A 15,958-nucleotide genomic window follows, 5' to 3' on the forward strand; every position below is an offset into this window, starting at 1 on the left:
TATTAATTCTGCCTATCCAAGAGCAAGGTAGATCTTTCCATCTTCTAAGGTCTTCTTTAAGTTCTTTCTTTAGTGTTCTGTAGTTTGCACTGTAGAGGTCTTTCACCTCTTTTGTTAGGTTGATTCCCAACTATTTTATTTTTATTTTTTGAGGGTCTAAAAAAAAGGTAAAAGGGGTAGTATTCCTCATTTCTCTTTCAGAGGTTTTGTCACTGATGTACAGAAATGCCTTTGATTTATGGATGCTGGTTTTATATCCTGCTATTTTGCTGAGTTCATTTATTAGTTCTAGGAGGTGCTAGGAAAACTGGAAATCCATATGCACCAAAATGAAATTAAGCTCCTCTCTCTCACCATGCACAAAACTCAATTCAAAGTGGATCAAGAACCTAGGAATTAAACCAGAGACCCTGTGCTTTTTTTTTTTTTTTTTTTTTTTTTTTTTTTTTAGAGAGAGAGAGAGAGAGAGAGAGAGAGAGAGAATTTTTTTAATATTTATTTTTTAGTTTTCGGCGGACACAACATCTTTGTTTGTATGTGGTGCTGAGGATCGAACCCGGGACGCACGCATGCCAGGCGAGCGCGCTACTGCTTGAGCCACCTCCCCAGCCCTGACCCTGTGCTTAATAGAAGAAAAAGTAGGCCAAATCTCCATCATGTCAGATTAGGCTCCAACTTCCTTAATAAGACTCCTATAGCACAAGAATTAAAATCAAGAATCAATATATGGGATGGATTCAAACTAAAAAGCTTCTTCTCAGCAAAAGAAACAATTAGTGAGGTGAATAGAGAACCTACATTATGGGAGCAAATTTTTACCACATGCACATCAGATAGAGCACTAATCTCTAGGATATAAAAAGAACTCAAAAATATTAACATCCAAAAAAAAAAAAACCAACCCAATTAATAAATGGGCCAAGGAACTGAACAGACACTTCTGAGAAGATGATACACGATCAATCAGCAAATATATAAAAAAAATGTTCAACATCTCTAGCAATTAGAGAAATGCAAATCAAAACTACTCTAAGATTTCAGCTCACTCCTGTCCAAATGGCAGCTATTAACAATACAAACAACAGTAAGTGTTGGCAAGAGTGTGAGGAAAAAGGCACACTCATACATTGTTGGGTGGGACTGCAAATAGGTGCAGCCAATATGGAAAGCAGTATGGAGATTCCTTGGAAATCTGGGAATGGAACCACCATTTGACCTAGCTATCCCACTCCTCGGTTTATAAGCCAAAGGACTTAAAAACAGCACACTACAGGGACACAGCCACATCAATGTTTATAGCAGCACAGTTCACAATAGCTAAATTGTGGAACTAACCTAGATGCCCTTAGTAGATGAATGGATAGGGAAAATGTGGTATATATACACAATGGAATATTACTCATCAATAAAAGAGAATAAAATCATGGCATTTTCAGGTAAATGGATGCAGCTGGAGAATATCAAGCTAAGTGCAGTAAGCCAAATGCCAAATGCCAAATGTTTTCTCTGATATAAGGATGTTGATTCATAATGAGGATGATGGGTAGCATGTGAGGATTAGATAAACTCTAGATAAGGCAAAGGGGTGGGAGGATAAGGGAGGGGGCACAGGGATAGAAAAAATGGTGGAATGAGATGAACATCATTACCCTAAGTACATGTTTGAAGACACAAATGGTGTGACTGTACTTTGTGTACAAATAGACATGAAAAATTGTTCTCTGTATGTGTAACATGAATTGAAATGCATACTACTGTCATGTATAACATTAGAACAAATTTTAAAAATAAACAAACAAATAAAGACCTGGTGCATCTATCTTAGAAGACTTTAACTTTTCCTTAGAGCAGGATGTATTTCTGCCTTTTTTCTTTATTCTCAGTCCCTACCTTATACCTGGATGTCTCTCTCTCTCTCTCTCTCTCTCTCTCTCTCTCTCTCTCTCTCTCTCTCTCTCTCTCTATTTTCACCTATATAAATAGTTTATTATTTAATTTTTTAAAATATATGAAGCAGAATGCATTATAATTCATATCGCCAAAATAGACTGGTAGACCAATGGTACAGAATAGAGGACCCAAAGACTAACCCACACAATTATAGTTATCTCAGACTAGAAAAAGGTGCCAAAAACACACATTGGAGAGAAGATAGCCCTTCAACAAATGGTGCTAGGCAAATTGGAAATCCATATACAACATAATGAAGTGAAACCCCTATCTCTCACCATGCACAAAACTCAATTCAAAGTGGATCGGGGACCTAAGAATTAAACCAGAGACACTGCATCTAATAGAAGAAAAAGCAGGCCCTAATCTCCATCATGTCAGATTAGGCCCCAACTTCCTTAATAAGATTCCTATAGCACAAGAATTAAAATCAAGAATCAATAAATGGGATGGATTCAAACTAAAAAGTTTCTTTTCAGCAAAAGAAACAATCAGTGAGGTGAATAGAGAGCCTACATCTTAAGAGCAAATTTTTACCCCTCACACATCAGATAAAGCACTAATCTCTAGGGTATATAAAGAACTCAAAAAGCTAAGCACCAAAATAATAATAATAATAATAATAACCCAATCAATAAATGGGCCAAAGACCTGAACAGATACTTCTCAGAGGAGGATATACGATCAATCAACAAATAGATGAAAAAAAATGTTCATCATCTCTAGCAATTAGAGAAATACTTGGATGTCCCTATGGAAAAACTGCTCAGTCCCACAATCCCCCCACTTGCTTTCTCAAACCAACTCCTTCACTTACCTTCTCAGAAAGGCTGAACTGGAGCTTTGTGCTACAGTGGGAACCAGTGACTGATGTCACTCATTTTTGCTTCATGCCTGCTTGCACCTCTTGTCTTCTGCTCCTTCATCTTGCCTGTGGTTCCACTGGATGCCAGTCATTTGTCTAAACTCTCATCTTTAGACTGACATTGTGGGGGCTGGATGTTCATTCACTCATGTTGGACCCAGCTTAGGCTTGCCCCATCTTAGGGAGCTGGTTAGATTGACCTGTATTAAATAGAGGTCTTCTTTCTACTCACCTTCAGTCCTTCCCCTGTAGACATTTCCTAACTTTCCTAGCCTACTCCTGCCTTACTGCTCTTCTGACTGCCTATACCTGTTTAGATGTTTCCAAAGTGACAATTAGCCATCTGCAGAAATTGAAAAAAAGCAACTCATGATGGTCTTCCATGGCCTTCCACACTGGGGTCCATCTTCCCAGAAAACACACGGGCATTACCCACCTTACCCTAATTTACTTTCCCAACATGTGATCAGATTGTCTTCATTCTCCTTTTTGAAAAAAAAAAAAAAAAGAATGGCAGCTGAAATGACATTTCCAATGCTTTCTGGAAGCTTAGCATCTCCTGAAAGCCTTTCTACTTTTAGGGAAATTTGCATACTGGGAGTCCTACCTTCCCAGGGCAAATGCCATAAATCCACTTTCCCAGTCTCTTTTGCAGCTGGAGCACAGGCACATGACTTATGCTCTGTCAAAAGCCTCCTCTGGGGGAGTCATAGATTCAGAAGCAAGCCATGGTGAATGAAGCCCATTTTTCTGGAGATAGAGGTGGAGTGTATAGTGCCTGATAGTGACAACTGTTGCCTTCACGAAATTGGTAGATGGGATGGTTTAGCTGCTCATTCTCTAAGTTTTGTTCTCTGCCTTTTTGGAGTTCCTGTAAATTACCCAACATCCCAAAATTTTTACCCAAACTATCCAATACTTTTAAGCTTTATTGAAGTAAAAATAAAATACTAAGAAAAACTAGGCATAGTAGGAAAATACCTTAAAATTGTAAAAGCTAGCTATGCTAAACCCAATGCCAACATCAAGGCCACTAAATGGATAAAAATGGGAAGCATTCCCTCTAGAAACTGGAACAAGACAAGGATGCCCTCTTTCACCACTTCTATTCAACATTGTCCTTGAAGCTCTAGCCAGAGCAATTAGATAGAATAAAGAGATTAAATGGATACAAATAGGAAAAGAAGAACTCAAACTATCCCTATTTGCTGATGACAAGACTCTACGTTTGGAAGTCCCAAAAACTCTACTGGAAAACTTCTTGAACTCATAAATGAGTTCAGCAAAGTAGCAGGCTATAAAATGAAAACACTTAAATCAATTGCATTCCTATAATCAGTGATGAATCAACTGAAAAAGAAATTAGGAAAACTATTCCATTCACAATAACCTCAAACAAAATAAAATATTTGGAAATCAAACAAACAAAAGAGGTTAAAAAATCCTCTATAATAAAAACTACAGAATACTAAAGAAAGAAATTGAAGAACACCTTAGAAGATGAAAAGATCTCCCATGTTCTTAGATAGGCAGAATTAATACTGTCAAAATGGTCATACTACCAAAAGTGTTATACAGACTTAATTCAATTCTTATTAAGGTTCCAATGATGTTCTTTATAGAAATAGAGAGGGCACTCATGAAATTCATTTGGAAAAATAAGAGGCTCAAAATAGCCAAAGCAAGTTTTAGCAAGAAAAATGAAGGAGGCATCACAATATCAGACCTTAAATTATACTACAGATCTATAGTAACAAAAACAGCATGCTATTGGCACTAAATCAGACATGTAGACCAATGGTACAGAATAGAAGACTTAGAGGCAAATCCACATACATTAATCTCATACTAGATAAAGGTGCCATAAATCTACATTGGAGAAATGATAGCCTCTTCAATAAATGGTGCAGGGAAAACTGGAAATCCATATAAAGTGAAATGAATTTGAACCTCTATCTCTCACCCTGCACAAGACTCAACTCAAAATGGATCAAGGACCTAAGCATTAGACCAGAGAACCTATGCTTACTAGAAGAAAAAGTAAGCCCAACCCTCCATCATGTTGGTTTAGGAACCAACTGGATTCTTTCTCAAAAAGAATCCTAAAGTGCAAGAAGTAACATCAAGAATCAATAAATGGGATGGAGTCAAACTAAAAAGTTTCTTCACAGCAAAGGAAATAAGAACATGAAGAGAGAGCCTACAGAATGGGAGAAAATCCTTACCACCCTCAGTTAGAGCATTAATCTCCAGGATATACAAAAATTCAAAAATCTTAACACCAGATAACCCAATCAATAAATGGGCAAAGGAACTAAAAAGACACTTCTCAGAAGAAGATATACTGTTGATCAACAAATATATGAAAAAATGTTCAACATCTCTAGCAATTAGAGAAATGCAAATTAAAACTACACTGAGATTCCATCTTATTCCATACAGAATGGCAATTATCAAGAATACAAGTAACAAGAAATGTTGGCAAGAATGTGGGGGAAAAGGTTCACTCAGACATTGCTGGTAAGACTGCAAATTTGTGCAACCACCCTCCACCCTCTAAAGCTATATGGAGATTTCTTAGAAAACTTGGAATGTAACCACCATTTGACCCAGTTATCCCACTCCTCCGCATATACTCAAAGGATTTAAAGTAAATATGCTTTTAGTGACATGCCCATATCAATATACATTACAGCTCAATTCACAAAAGCTAAGCTACACAATCAACCTAGATGCACTTGCAACAGATGAATGGATAAAGAGAATGTGGTACATATACAAAATTAAATATTACTCAGCCTTAAAGAAGAATGAAATTTTGGCATTTGCTAGTAAATAGGTGAAACTGGATACTGTCTAAGTGAAATGAGCCAAATCCAAAAAAACCAAAGGCCAAATGTTCTCTTTGACTCACAGGGTTGGGGTGTGAGGTGGGGGTGGGTGGTGAAGGTTCACCCAATGGACAGGGGGTAAGGGGAGAAAAGAAGGGGCTATGGGAATGGGAAAGACAGTAGAATGAACCAGACATAACTTTCCTATGTTCATACATGAATACACAACCAATGTAACTCCACATCATGTACAACCACAGGAGTGGGAAGTGATACTCTATGCATTTGTATGTCAAAATACATTTTACTGTCATGTATAACTAAAAAGAATAAATTAAAAAATAAAATACTGAATAAAGTCAAATAAAAGTAGCATGTATTCAAGGTATAAAACATGATGTTTTGATAAATATATGCATTGTACTATGATTACCACAATCAAACTTATTAGCATATTAATCACATTATATAGTTACTTTTTGTACGTGTGTGTGGTGAGGATACTGAAGATCTACTTTCTTAGTAAATTTTAAGTTTGAGTACATTATTATTAACTGTAGTCAACATGTTGCACATTAGACCTTCAGAACTCATTTTTCTTATAACTACAAACCTGCAATATTTTTTAATCAATTATTTTCTACTTAAACTACTTGGAATGGTTGTCTGTAACCAAGAAACCTCAAACCATACAGCTCCTTCTTATTTTCTGATTAAGACCAAATTTACTACCCATTGGGCAGGTAGCTGGGAAAGGGCTACTTGAGTCATTCTTGTACTATCTCTGCTGCTCTCGAGCCCAGGGATTGGATTACACATTCAGGGTCTTTCACATTCTTTAGGTATCTGACATAGGAGATGCCTCCCATCTTTCTAGGTAATCAACTCTCAGAGTTTCCCACTGTCTACAGAGCCCTTATGGAGCTAGAGGCTATTTGCAGCTTTTATTTCTTGTTTGAGGTGCACAAATCTTTAACAAGTCCATCACAGCTAGTTAGATTCAGAGATTGACAATAGGTAGAATTAAGCCTAGGGATGTGTTTATTTGACTAACATAAAACAAAATTAATGCACATAGGACTTAGGGCTTACAACCTCAGGCAGACACAGTCTCTACTACCCCCTTTTGTTTCTCCAGCAGTATTCAGTCTGTCGCATCTGGGGAGGATCCTCCATTCTCCTCAATGCCTTGCTCCACACACTCAGGCTATCCAGAGAATCCTTTTTCCCCTTAATCTCCTATGTTAGGTTAAAGATCCTCCAATGTTAGGACTTTAGGTCTAAAAGGATATTAGATTTTAGAAAACAATGGCTAGAGATTTTACTGACTAATCCATGTTTTCTTCCATGCCACATACTTTTCTTGAAGAAAAATTGTGGGAGAAGAAAGAAACCATGAATTGTTGTAGCAAATTAGCCAAGCACATCATCCAGAACAGAGAAGAACCAAAACATAAGAAATTTCGAACACAAAAGGAAAGAAAAAGAAACCATTACAAGCTCAAAGGGTTGGGGATCCTTCAGGTCTTACAGCAGCAACCCTGCCTCACATGATGCAGGCTGCTTTGCCTTTTATCTGTGTGCCCCATCCCAAGGACTCTGACCTTTCCTGGATGTGCCTAATTCCAAAAAACCCCTTCTCTCTGCCAACACCATCCACATACTCCCCCCACCCCGCCCCAGCAGCTATTAGACATCTGGAGACAGGGCGCGACCTGCTCATTTTCTGAATAAGTAGCAATACTTTAACCTGCCATGCCTGTCTGGAAAGGATGATGTCATTAGACATGTAAAGGAAAAAAAGAGCTTTTTCATCTTCTAGCTACAAAACAGAAGGAGGATGCATCTAGGAGAGGGTACAATGGGGAAGGAGCCTTGAGTGAGATAGGCCCACTTACTTAGGGCAGCTGGACAGAATGTCTGGGAGTCCCATGAGACACCACTGGGGAAAAAGAGATGGGAGGAAGCTGGGGAAAAGATTGATGCTTTGGCCTGAAAAAAAAAAAAAAATCAGTCTCTTGCTCATGAGAAAATCAAGCAGTTTCCCGCTCTCAATCCTACTGAGCACTGCAGTAAATACAAAGAAGGATAAAGCGCAGCTCCTGCTCCCAGGGAGTTTATTGTTCGATGGAGGAGGCCAGACACATGGTTCAAGCCAGGGGATACCTGGTGTAGTACTGGAGTAGTAAATGGTCACTGAGGGAAGGGAGAGGGAACTGGGATCTGAGAAGGCTTTTTGGAGAAGGGGTAATTTGAGCCAAAGCTTAAGGAATGGGGAGGATCTGGAATGAGCAGAGGAGAGGCATTTTAGTCTGAGGCACCCTGTGGACAAGGTGTGACACAATCAAGGGAAGTGAGCAGGGGCCTGCCTAGCTGAGTAGTGCAGAAGTGGTAAAGAAAAGGTTGGGAAAGAGTAGTGGGTGTGACCTTATATGACGGAGCACCTGGTTTCTTTATCCCCATGGGCCATAAAAACCTCTTAATGCTGTTCATCACAAAGTTAAATGGGATACATGATACACAAACTTGGCATTGCCTAGTCTCCCCACCCCCACCCCAAAATGCTGGTTCTTCCTTCCTGGGCTCAGTTGGTTGGAGACAATCTAGAAGGCTATATGGATTCACCAGAGTTTGTGAGCAGAAAACGGAACTTCAAACCCCGGCAAAGAAGAAAGGACAGAGAAAGATGTGAGAGGAGCTTGAGGAAGGTAACCCAAGTCTGCTGTGACCAGTCTGGTAAGGACTGGGTGTGCTAATGGGGTAAGCAGAGGTCCCTGGTACAGGGCAAGTTCCCAGGATGGGAAGCCTTTTAGTAATCTCTCGGACTCAGCTCAAGGCAGTGAGGTCATGTCTAGAATCTTTTCCTGAAAAGCTCTCCAAAGCCAGCAGGCAGTTGGGTTGCCATCCCCTTGGTCCCCCAAGCAGAGGTAGAATGTGTGGGATGGGGATGACTCTTCCTTCCTCCTTACCAATCATCACTGCCAGCCATTCTTTCAGTCCAGGTGAAATTTAGTAGGCATATTAAAAATGCATCCAGGCACCATAAAATCTAGTTTGAGGTTTAAAATATAGCTTGTCAGATGAGTATTTAGTGGTGTGTTTTAATATGCATAAGTGCAAACCAGAATTTAATGTGTAGGCTAAAGTACACATTAGCAATTTCATAAGTGATCTAAAATTGCAGTGTACAAGAGCAACTTGAGGGGAGGGTGGGTTGAGGGGGAAAGAGGGAAACAAAATACCATTAAACTTTGGAATTTTTTTTTCTTTACTCCCCTAAATGGGTCCTTAAATAATTCTCAGGAAAATTTGTTATGGATTTTAAAATTATTTATTTATTATTTTAGTTTATGTTTTATTGAGATAGAATTCTCACAACATTAAAATTAACCATTTTACAGTGTACAATCCAGTGGCATTTAGTACATTCAGGGCTCTGCCATCATCAACTCTAATTCCAAAGCATTTTCACCATTCCAAAAGGAAACCTGCACCCATTAAGAGGTTAATCCCCCGTTAAGTATTTACTCCCCATTTTCCTTTCCCTCAAAATATTTTGATCACTAATCTACTGTCTATCTCTGTGGATTTACCTATTCTGTATCTCCCTCTCTCTCATGATTGTCCATGATGTGGAGTTACCCTGGCCGTGTATTCATAACAAGGATAGGAGATGTCCAATTCATTCTACTGTCTTCCCTATTCCCCTCCCCGATCCCTTCCCTTCATTTCCCTTTGTCTGATCCAATGGATTTTCTATTCTTCCTCTTCCTACCCTCCCTTGTTGTGGGTTAGCATCCACATATCAGAGAGAACATTCAGCCTTTGGTTTTTGAGACTGGCTTATTTCACTTAGCATGATATTCTCCAGTTTCATCCATTTACTGGCAAATGCCATAATTTCATTCTTCTTTAAGGCTGAGTAATATTCCATTATATATATATGTACCACATTTTCTTTATCCATTCATCTGTTGAAGGATATTTAGGTTGGCTCCATAGCTTGGCTATTGTGAATTGAGCTGCTATAACCATTGATGTGGCTGTATCAATAAAGTATGCTGATTTTAAGTTTTTTTTTTTTTGTATAAACCATGGAGTGGGATAACTGGGTCGAATGGTGGTTCCATTCCAAGTTTTCTGAGAAATCTACCTACTGTTTTCCATGGTGGTTGCACCAACTTGCAGTCCCACCATCAATGTATGAGTGAAACTTTTCCCCCACATTCTTACCAACATTTCTTGTTACTTGTATTCTTGATAATTGCCATTCTGACTGGAGTAAGATGGAATCTCAGTGTAGTTTTAATTTGCATTTCTCTAATTGCTAGAGATGTTGAACATTTTTTCATATATTTGCTGACCATTCATGTTTCTTCTTCTGTGAAGTGTCTATCAGTTCCTTTGCCCATTTATTGACAGGGTTATTTGGTTTTCTGGTGTTAAAGTTTTTGAGTTCTTTGTATATCCTGGAGATTAATGCTCTATCTGAGGAGTAGGTGGTAAGGATTTTCTCCCTTTCTGTAGGCTCTCTCTTCATGTTCTTGATTGTTTCCTTTGCTGTGAAGAAGCTTTTTAGTTTGATTCCATCCAACTTATGATTCTTGATTTTACTTCTTGCACTTTAGGATTCTTGTTGAGGAAGAATCTAGTTGGTTCCTAAGCCAACATGATGGAGGGTTGGGCCTACTTTTTCTTCTAGTAAGCATAGGGTCTCTGGTCTAATGCTTAGGTCCTTGATCCATTTTGAGTTGAGTCTTGTGCAGGGTGAGAGTTAGGGGTTCAAATTCATTCTACTTTATATGGATTTCCAGTTTTCCCAGCACCATTTATTGAAGAGGCTATCATTTCTTCAATGTATGGGTGTCTAGTATGAGATAACTGTATTTATGTGGGTATGTCTCCGTGTCTTCTGTTCCTTTGGTTTTCATGTCTGTTTTTGTGTCAATAGCATACCATTTTTGTTACTATAGCTCTGTAGTATAATTTAAGGTCTGGTATTGTGATGCCTTCTGCTTTGCCTTTCTTGCTAAGGATTGCTTTGGCTATTCTCTTATTTTTCCAAATGAATTTCATGACTGATGTTTCTAATTCTATGAAGAGTATCATTGGAATTTTAATAGAAATTGCATTTAAATTTGTATAGTGCTTTTGGTAGTATGGCTTATTTTCCCTGTCATATGGTGTATATGTTTATTAGGTAATGCCTGCTGCTTGGAAAGAATCCAGAGGTTCCAATGTTAGGAGTAAAAATGATAGGTAGTTGAAGGAGAGAAACCACCATTTAGACCCTAACTTTGTAAAATCAATATAGGAAGGGTTAAGGAATGTAGTCCTACCAAGATTTTCTTGAAGGGGCCTTTAACCTTTGCATGTTGTGGGTCCTCTGGCAGTCTGATGGAGCTCTCAGACCTCCTCTCTGTGTAATGTTTTGAACAGAATGAAGCATACATATTACAAAGGAAACCAATTATCTTGAGATGTGGTTTTAAAATAGTAAAGTATCTGGTGATCATTAATAGATATGCTTCTTTATTAACATGTCGAATAATAAGATCTAGCTGTGGTTCTAATAATAATGTAATTTTAAAGTAGTAAGAGGTGAAAATTATACTTTGAGATATCTGCAGCACCATAATGTGATATGAAAATATATAATTTCTCTTAGTGGCAGATTCACAGGAATTGCTAATAATACCATGATTCATTGCCTACATTCATAATTAACGGAACATGAATGGAAGCTAGTGAAAACAGCAATAATGTTTTTCCCCATCCAGGCTCATCCACAGACCACGGTTAAGAATTTTGACTCTGAAGTCATATTTCAGCCATGGACCTCTTTGAGAATCTGAGATCATCTCATCAGAAAAATTCACTTATCTACACCTATAAAACTGTATCATGTCTGGCAACCCTCTGGGACCATTTTCTAGTCCATGGACTCAGGCTAAGAGTTCCAGTTCTAGGTGTACCAACAGCCAATGGCACCATCCTTCTTAGGATTCAATGTTTGAATGTCTGAGTGACCTAGCTTGGGTCAGGTGTCTGTTATTTCATGAAAGGAAAGCTGGGCACCCTGATGACACACCCAGTAGATTTCATTTAATAAGAAAGATTGATTTCCCAAAAAGAATTTGAGGAGCTATTATTGAAAAATATGTGTAGGCACATGGAGTAGAAGAAAAAAACAATTTCTTTTAAGTCTCATGGAAAATGGCAATGAGTAATAACTTTTTCTTAATATTTGACACATTTTAATGTTTCTGAAATTAGGATATGGCTCTCAATACAGATGTTCTTTATTTACAATATTCAACTTACATAATTTTTTTGACTTTACAATTGTGTGAAATTGATACGCATTCAGTAGAAACTGTAATTTGGATATTGAATTGGAATCGTTTCCCAGGATAGCCATTGCATACAATACTCACTTTTTTTTTTTTTTTTGTACCAGAGATTTAACTCAGGGAAACTCAGCCACTGAACCACATCCCCAGCCCTATTTTGTATTTTTATTTAGAGACAGGGTCTCACTGAGTTGATAATTGCCTCACCATTGCTGAGGCTGGCTTTGAACTCATGATACTCCTGTCTCAGCCTCTCAAGCACTGGAATTATAGGCATGGGCCACCGTGCCCAGCTATAATACTCAGTTTTGATGCTGGGCAACTGCAGTGAGCTACAATTCCCAGTCAGCCATGTGATCAGATCGATGATACTCTGCAATGTACTATGTTTCTAAACTGTGATGTGCAATAGGTAAGTTGTATTAAATGCATTTTTTTTTACTTATTACATAAATTATTTTATTCTTTTTAGTTATATGTGACAGTAGAATGTATTTTGACATACATACGTGGAGTATAACTTTCCATTCTTGTGGTTGTACACGATATGAAATTACAATGGTCGTGTATTCATATATGAACACAAAAAAGTTATGCCAGATTCATTCTACTGTCTTTCCCATTCCTATTCCCCTCCCCTTCCCCCACTCCCCATTGCCTCTTGTCTAATCTGGTGAAATCTCCCCTACCCTCTTCTGTTGTGAATCAGCATCCACATATCAGAGAGAATATTTGGCCTTTGGTTTTTTGGAATTAGCTTATTTCATCTAACATGACAGTTTCTTGTTCCATATGTTTACCAGAAAATGCCATAATTTCATTCTTCTTTATGGCTGACTAATATTACTATATATATATATATATATATATATATATATATATATATATATATATATCACATTTTCTTTATCCACTCATCTACTGAAGGACATTTGTTTTGGTTCCATAGCTTAGCTATTATGAATGGAGATGCTATAAACATTGATGTGACTGCATCACTAAAGTATGCTGATTTTAAGTCCTTTGGGTATATGCTGAGGAGTGGGATAAAACTGGGTCGAATGGTGGTTCCATTCCAAGTTTTCTGAGGAATCTCCATATTGCTTTCCATACTGACTGACCAATTTGCAGTCCCACCAGCAATGTCTGAGTGAAACTTTCCTCTCACGTCCTTGCCAACATTAAATGCATTTTGATTTACAATATTTTTAATGTACAATGGATATATCAGGATATAATTCCATCATATGTCAAGGAGAATTTGTTTATGTTTATAGTTAAAGAGCCCTTCCTCAACATCTCCAAAAGTACATGTTGGTCAGTGTTGCACCTTAGACTTGAGGATACTCAGAACTGAGAACTAGGGCCTTCACTAGTCAAAGTCATACAAGTTGAATTCCTTGAAGCTGCAGGGAGTATACCTACATCAGTGCCCTTCATGCCATTTTCTTTACATTAATGTGACTCTAGTGAAGTGGCACCCCTTTATTCACAGAAAAGTCTTAACTGGGCTTCTCCAGAAATCTTTACGATGGCTGATTTTAGGACTGTCAGCAAAAGAGTCTATGCAAAAGAGTTCAATGTAGATATTTTCTTTTTTTTTTTTAAAGAGAGAGAGAGAGACAGAGAGAGAGAATTTTTTAATAATTATTTTTTAGTTATCGGCGGACACAACATCTTTGTTTGTATGTGGTGCTGAGGATTGAACCCGGGCCGCATGCTTGCCAGGCGCGCGCGCTATCACTTGAGCCACATCCCTAGCCCCAATGTAGATATTTTCATGTTGCCCTGTTTTACTTGGCCACTGGCTGAGAAGATACCAGGACTCCAGGTGCTGGACACCCCCTTATTAGTTTTTCACAAACATTTCCAGTATAGTAGTTTGTAGAAATGTGCAAACAAGGCTTCTGGCCTTGAGCTGGGGCTTCACAGACATGTCCACATTTTTAAGATAAGTTACCAATTGGGCTCCATGGTAACAACTGGCAGGGGGAGGAAAGAAAGGGGAGAAGAAGCTCTCCCCTTCTCAGGTGTTGTCCTTGAAGGGTTAACTTGCCCAAACAGTGAAAGAAAAAGCTGCTTTTATATGAACTTCTGCAGACTGTGAACTTCTGAGCCCCTCCCCTTACATGATGGGTATAAAACTCTGAAACTACCTGAACTCTGGGTTCAGGGGATTGATTGATTATAGCAAAAGCTGTGCCCTCTGAGCCTGGCTGCAGCTAAATAAAACTGTTTACCATGGTCTTTGGTGCCTTGCCTCGTTTGTCCCTACAACACTAGAGCAAACTTCCTTGTCTAATTTGGCTTTTACTTCATATCCAGTGTTGGATGCACTATTTCGTGTTGAGATAAAATTTCATTAAACATGTGCTTATTGAACAGTGGCTATGAGTTAGGCTGTCTTCAAGGCCTCGTGAGCATTATAAAAGGAGAATGAGAGTCACCTGCTTTCCAGGAGCTTACAGGCTAGGTGTGGATACTGCACATCACAGGAACCAGTAAAACACCAGGAATACTAACACAATTGATACTCACTTGGAGTGCTGATTTAAGTGCTGCAGCTGAAGGGAGTAAAGGGTCACAGGGAGCACAGTGTGGGTTGGTAGAGACGGAAGCCCTGGGGAGCTCCTGTTTCTGTACCTGTGGGAAGGCAAGCCCTAGACCTCCACTCTGATGCACCTAGAAGCTGCATTTCTTGTCCTGAACAAGATTCTCCAAGAGATACAGAAGGCTGGGGAGGAGGACCATGTGCCCAGCAGCCTCTTCACTGGGTCAATACCTGTTTGTTTCTTTGTCCTTGCTTGGTGATCACTTCTAGAAAGGTCTTTCATGACCTCTTGATTTAAAACTAGTTTCCTTTATTAAACTTTCCTGTAAAACCTTGTTCTTTTTCTTCAGCACAATTAACATAATTTGGAATTATATGTTTATTTTTCCCTTCACTGGTCTGTGAGCATCTCTAGGGAGGGCAAGGATTGTCTTTTATGCTCCCTTCTGTATCCATAAACCTCAATTTCCTGCATGTATTAAGTGCTCAGTGAATATGTGTGCAGTGATTGACAAGCTAAGCACAGACTGGAAATCTTATCATTGCTTTCTGATGATGATGAAGCTCAGTTGAGGATAAGGCCATGATTGTTAGGAAACATCTTTTGATGTGCAAAGTGTGACAGACTAACAGGGACAGCAAATAGCTGAGTCACTAATGAAGATTTTGTGTGTTATGCATTTGAAAGTTAAGATAATTAAGAAGTATTAATTTTTTTTAGTTTGGAAATATTTTAGTTGGAAATTTAAAAACAGTAACAGACTATTTACAACCTCTGGAAGAAAGATGGAACTCCCCTGTTCTATTCTAAGCATGCTCACAGTTCTACTTCTAATAGGGCTCTGGGGAGTTGTCACGTTGGCATGGTTCTACTTTCCCAAGTAAAAACCTCTGAAATCCTGAAAGGAGTTAGACAGGCATGAAGACAGGCAAGTTAGTCGCACTCTTCCTCCTCCTGAAATAGAAACTTAACATTTACTAGCAGGGAGAACATTGTGAAGAAATTAAGTTTAAAGAGTCCACTGGTGTTCTTAGCTTGAGAACAGGCGTGGCTGTTGGCAGCATGAATTGGGTAGGAATTGCTTCCTCTTTTAGCTGAAGACTTAAATTTCAGGAAGCCAGAGTCAGTGAGCATGAAGATCTTGGTTGAACTTTTCATTAATGCCTTTGTACAAACAAAACCAGAGATCTTAAAACTTCCTTATATGGAATTTCACAGCTTTGTGAAAATCGGTGAGCTCACCTTTACTGTAAAATGAAAAAGGTCTAATTTTATTCAAAGTCTTTGTCAAAAATGTGTATAATATTACTACGGGTGAGAAAAAGACATTTTTATTATACTAGTTGATTTTTATGCAGTGGTTTTCTTCATGAAACTCAGATTCTAGCTAAGCATATGAAGTGCATA

The sequence above is a fragment of the Spermophilus citellus genome, assembly GCF_964194105.1.
Source record: "Spermophilus citellus genome assembly, chromosome: 2".
Lineage (NCBI taxonomy): Eukaryota > Metazoa > Chordata > Mammalia > Rodentia > Sciuridae > Spermophilus > Spermophilus citellus.